Source organism: Manis pentadactyla, chromosome 4, assembly GCF_030020395.1.
Source record: "Manis pentadactyla isolate mManPen7 chromosome 4, mManPen7.hap1, whole genome shotgun sequence".
Classification (NCBI taxonomy): domain Eukaryota; kingdom Metazoa; phylum Chordata; class Mammalia; order Pholidota; family Manidae; genus Manis; species Manis pentadactyla.
This window is the reverse complement of record NC_080022.1, coordinates 37,602,265-37,608,394: the sequence shown is the minus strand read 5'-3', so window position 1 is coordinate 37,608,394 and position 6,130 is coordinate 37,602,265.

The following is a 6,130-nucleotide window of genomic DNA, read 5'->3' as shown; positions in this document are numbered from 1 at the left end:
GTTTGAAATAAATGGCTTGTTTAGATTGAGAGAGTAACAGACTGGTTGGAGTGGGTTGCATAGACTTTAGAAGGTCTGAGATGGCAAGAGGTGAGTGAGGGGAGGGTAGATTGGTGGGGGCTGGGTTTGACTGGGCTACATTGATTAGGGTCAGGCTGGAATGAACAGGTTTGTTGGGTTGGAATAGCTGGGGATGGATTGTTTTGGAGCAGTTAGACTGAGTTGAGGATAGGTTAAGGTGGGGATTGGTTGGTGTTTAGTTATAGAGACAGATTCTGCTCTGGATAGTTTAAGCAGAAATAAATGTGTGAATGGGTATTTAATGGCTTCCAGAAATATTTGAAGAGCTGAAGAAACAGATTCTAGGCTGCATCTTCAGGCCCAGCCCCCAAAGCTGTTCTACAGAACCGGCACACCAAGGTAACTGTTCCTTTTGCAACCATTAGGAAGCCATCTGTCAAATCAGGAAGCTGCCAGTCAAGCTTCTGGCTCTGGAAACATGCTCCTCTGTATGTCCACACCATCTAAATGCACACCTCAGTTTGAAAGCATAGGTTCTGTCTTCAGGGGGAAAAAAAAGTGCTGAAGAAATTATTTGGATAGATAACACAGTGGGAAAATGTTCATGATTGTTGAAGCCGGGTGATGGGGACAGAAACAGTATGGTGTACTGTTCTTCTTGCTTTTGCATATGTTTCTTTTTGCAAATACTGTTTGGAATGGACGTCTCCTTCCCTGCCTTTCTGTCCATTTGATTCACTTCTGAATGACTGGCCTTGCATGAGTGCATGGCCTTTGGTGAAACCTACATCACATCCAAAACTCTACAATAGGGCAGTCTGGAAAATGTATAGTTTAGCTTTTCAGCCTCTGCAGGATAGAAAAGCACACTGGAAGGAGAGAGGAATAGAGACTGAACAAGCCAGTCCACTGTACCTACCACCCCTGAGCAAGATGGGAAGGGGTTAGGATGAGTTAGGGTGGGTGAGGTTGACCTAGGTTGGGTAAAGAAGGGTTGGAACAGGTTGGACTGGATTGAGTTGGAAGGTCAGGGATGTGTATGGTTGAGCTGGACTGAGCTGGCATGGGTGGGGTTGACAGGAATTGAACTGGGATGGGGGACTTGCCACGGGAGCCACTGTGGGGACTGACACCTGGACATTGGTGTCAAGCCCTTTGCATCCAGTGGAATGGGAGGGTTTTCCTCAGTCAGAGCTAGGAAGGGAGGACTCGGAGAATGACAGTATTGTTGAGTGGCACCTCTGTCAGTGCTCCTTCATTGGGCATATTCTCTTCTGCCTGGGATCAGTCCTATGTCCCCTTCACCCAAGCTAGCCCCGTCCTCAGGCTTAGGCATTTCCAGTGTTCAATGCAACCTCCTCTGCCCTCCTTAAAATGAAACTTATTAGTGCAAGAAGCTTGGGAAATAAGTTCTAAGCAGAGAAACTTGCAGGATGTGTTTTCTTGGGGCAAAACCAAACCCAAAGCCAGGATATCAGAGCCATATGGTTTCCTCCCTGCATTTCTGGGGGGAGGAGTTGTGGATTTTATGGAATTTGGGACCAGTTCCGGAGTTCCACAGGTGCTGTATTCGCTGAGCCAAGGAAAAAGCGTATTGGCAAACACACGTTTACGCACACCCAGGGTAATGAAAATGAGCAGGGGATTTCCAGTCTGCAATAATTTTCAGTTTATGTATGTTCTCTAAGAATCACTCTGTGAGGCAGGAGTCATTATGCACTATCACAGATGAAGACATGCAGGCTCAGAGAGGCCAACTGGCTTGCCCAAAAACACACAGCAGAGCTAGGATTCAAGTTTTTGTTTATATGAACATTGCCTATCTCCTTGCCTGGAATCTAGCCTCCCCAAGGTTTGCAATTTTGCCCGTTTTGTTCATGGTTGTAGCCCCAGCATCTAGAACAATCCTAGCACATAGTAGGTATTCAATATACATTTACTCAATATACACATACTTTTGCTAAAAAATTGAGGAAAGAAACCCAAACCTCAGAAACCTATGTTCTTTCCAGAATGATAGACACACACATGCACACACACATGGTCCTCATGACTTGTTCAAGTCTTTTAAGTCATATCCATGAGCTTGCCTGGATCAGGTCATAGATTCATGCACTTTCTGACCCACTGACTCAGTGTCAAGGGACAAGAGGTCTGAACTCAGATCTCCAAACATGCCTGGTACAGGGAATGATAGGTGCACAATAAAAGTCAAACCGTCTTTGTCATCTGCCTTCACGTAGACTCTCTTTTAGAGTAAAAAGCAGAGGAGACACCAGGCAGTTCCATTTGGAAACTGGGCTTGCCTTTCCAAGAGGGGGCAGGATAGGGGTCCAAGCCCATGTCTCAGCTCAGGTTGATCTTCCTTCAAGTCTTCCTGCTCACCCAGTCAGTGCTCACAACAGGGCCCCATTCACTTTGAGTAGATAACCCTATGACAGAGGGGTCATTGTCCCTATTTTACACACAAGAAACTGAGGCTCCTAGAGAGTAACTGAACTTCCCAAGGTCACTTAGCCAGAGAGTACAAAGCCTGGATCAGAATCTAAGTCTGTGGGACTCTAAGGTCCATGGGTATTAGTGACAGTAACCCCCAGGCCACCCCTGATGGGGTACATCTCTCCTTCACCCTGGGCTCTGTAAAGGGCAGGGGCCATGTCCCCTCTTCCCTGCATCCTGACTCAGCTCTCAGCCTGGGTCAGCCCAGGGTGGGGGCTGGGGGGACATTTCTTACTACCTCCAACTGATATTGACAGATGGAGTGACTATTGTAAATGCTACCGTGTTGTGTAATCAGTAGGAAAATGTGACTCTGTCCCCAGAGATGCCAATGGCATTTTGGAGAAAATCCTACCTTTTCTGGGCCAGTTCAGTTGAAATGTCTGGGTGACAGAGACTGGCTGGGGGCTCTGATACACGTCACTTGCTGCTCCAGCCCCGCCTAGGACAGTAGGGGCTGGAAGAGCACATGCACGCAGCGCACAAGCAGAAGTATGTATGTGATTCTGGGTGTGAGTGTACGTGGGGCCAGGACAGCACAGGGCTGGAGCTCTCAAGTAACACTGTGTGCTCAGATCTCAGTTCTGTCACTTAGTCTCCCTGTTCTCATTTGCTCTACTCTAAAATGGAGATGGGAGAAGTGCCCGGCTCATTAGTCCATCATGAGAACTAGGTGAGATGTGGGAAAGCCGCTAGCACCTAACAGAGTCTGGCCCATGGCTGATGTGCAATAAACACCTGTTGAGTGAATTCAATGAATGACTGAAGGAACAAGTGAATGTGCGTGAATGCATGGAGGAAGGAGCATGGGACAGCAGGAAGAGAATAGTGTTTGGAGTCAGGAGACCTAAGTTGGAGTCATGCCTATCACTTACCAGTGGAGTGACCTTGGACAAGTCACTTAGCCTCTCTGAGCCTCAGTTAATAATAGCAGTAATCCCTGCCTCTTGGGTTGTTGTGGGGATTAAATGACAGTGCAGGGTGGAACTGCTCTGTCAATGGCAGGGCACTGTGCAAATGTTAGTTCTAATTATTCTCCACAATTATGACTGCTCCATGGGAGGTATGCGAATGAGAGTAGGGACAGGCTGTGTGACGGTGGGCCTGTGACCAGGCTGTGTGCATGTGTACAGCCTGCCGATGTGTTTGGAGAACTGGGGCCATTAGAAAAACCATCATCCCTCTAAGTTGTTCTTTCTTTTGCTAAACTCAACCTGCCAGGCTGACATCGGAAGCAGGAATTAGTGGGAAATCTGGTGGGACGGGATTAGCGGCTGAACTTTCTATTCCTGGAGCCCCTCTTTTCTCAGGAGGTCAAAGCAATTTCCATATATTATCCTGCTGGCAGCTTGGGAAGGTCAGGGAAACAGCGAACACATGACCAGCATTCCTCAGATGGAGAAACCAAGGCAGGAAGGGCGGCCACTGAAGCCACTCCTGCCCAGCCCCAGTTGAACCACCATTTGAAGGGCTCTGCAGCTGCCCCCGCCCGGCCCCAGACAGACCCACAGGACACTCACTGCAGTCCCCCTCCCCCCCCCTCCCCCCGGGGCTGTGTGTGCTTCAGGGGAAGGATTACAGCAGGACCCCAAGTCCCTGCTCCGTTACAACAACCAGGGCAGGGTCTTACTCTGCCTCAGTCTCCACCTTTCAGCCTCTGGCCAGCTGTTGCCCTAACTTCCCTTTAGCAGTCCTTCAAGTTCAGCCCACCTCCTCCAGGAAGCCTGTCTGCCTGCCCCATCTGGCAGATGGAGAAGTTATTCTTCTTTGAGCCATGGGAGCACAGGGTCCAGAATTGAAGGGATTTGGGGGTCCAGCCTCACTGCCCCTCTGAGGTTGAGGGCAAAGTTCTCTGAAACTGATCAGAATAAGTTACCCAGACAGATGTGCTCTGAATGTGGAACTGGAGAGCCTGGAGCCCCAGGGGAAGCTATTGAAAGGGTCAGAGACATAATTCTCAAAGTGTGCTCCCTGGACTAGCAGCATCGGCATTACCAGGGAACTTACTAGAAATGCCAACTTCAACACCAGACCTTCATCGGAAACCCCGAATGTAGGGACAGCAATCTGGGCTTTAGCAAGCCTTCCAGGTGATTCTGATGCTCCAGAAGTGTGAGAACCACTGGACTCAAACTGCACCTGCACCCAGCACCTGTCTTCCCAGCTAGGTCTCAGGAAGCTCCACTTTCTCTTTTTGGTTCACCCCCAAGAGGGCTCCTAGTCCAGACCCCCAGTCTTATGGGGTGGAGGTGTTACAGCTCCACAGTCCTTTCTGTCCTTACCACCCTGCCCCAACTATGTCTCCTGCCCTCATCTCTTTACTGTGTCAGCACTAGGTACCCTTGAGACTCTGCTCCCCTGCAAGCCTCTCGGGTCTTTATCTGCCACCTACTCCTTTGCTCATTTCTCCACCAAGACCCAGCCTTCACTCCTCCAGCCTCCTTGCCTCCATGTTTGTGGGGCAAGCTCCAAAGCTTTTCTTGTGTGGCTCTAGGAAAGTGGCTTCTGTCTCAGAGCCTGTATGTCCCCACCTGTAATGAGGAGGAGGCCTCCCAGAACCTGCCCAAGGCCCTGGGCAAAGTCAGTGGACTGCAGGGCTGGCGGAGGTAGACAACTGCTTGCTGCTCAAGTCCCAGCATGAGCCGGATCCCCAAGGTGCCAGATACACAGCTGGTCCCAGAAGGGGCCATCTCCATCCCCCTGTCCACTCCTAGCTGAGGTAGTCACAGCAGGAGCCATCTTCCCAGATGAAAGCACCCACTGAGCAGGTACCAGTCACTGCACTCCACACTCTGTATGCCCCACCCAGCCTCGTTAATCCACCCCTACCCAGACATTCCTGAAGGGCGCCATCATCCCAGTTGTAAAGATTCAGAACTGAGGAGGGATTCCATGGCTTGCCTGAAATCTCACAGCTAGTACAAGACTGAAATTCAAACCCAAGTTGTCTAACTCCAAAGTCCTTTCCTTAACCTCTGAGAGAGCAAGAATTCCACCACTGGAATGAGGTGCAAATGCAGGGAAGGGAAGCAGATCTAGCCTGGATGCTGATTCCACAACTCACCCATGAGTAGCATTGAGCCTGCCTCAGTTGCCCCATCTGTATACTGGGAATAATTATTTCTTTCCTGGCTGCCTCACTGTACTCCTGTAAAGATCAAGAACAGGAGTGGAAGACCTAAGTGCCCACTGATAGATGACTGGATAAAGAAAATGTGGTACATATATATAATGGAATATTACTCAGCCATAAAAAGAAGGAAATCTTATGATTTGCAACATTATGGTGGACCTAGAGGGTGTCATTCTGAGTGAAATAAGTCAGGCAGAGAAAGACAAATACCATATGATTTCACTTATATGTAGAATCTAAAACAAAACAGACCCATAAATGCCAATAACAGACTGTTGGTTATCATGGAAGGAGGATAGGGGATGAGTGAGATAGGTGAAGGAGATGAAGAGGTACAAAGTGTAAAATAAGTTAGTCATAGGAATACAAGTACAGCATAAAGAATATAACCAATAATATTATAGTAACTCGGTATGGTAGTGGGGAGTAACTACATTTACTGTGGTGAGCGTTTAGTAATGTAAGTAATTATTGAGT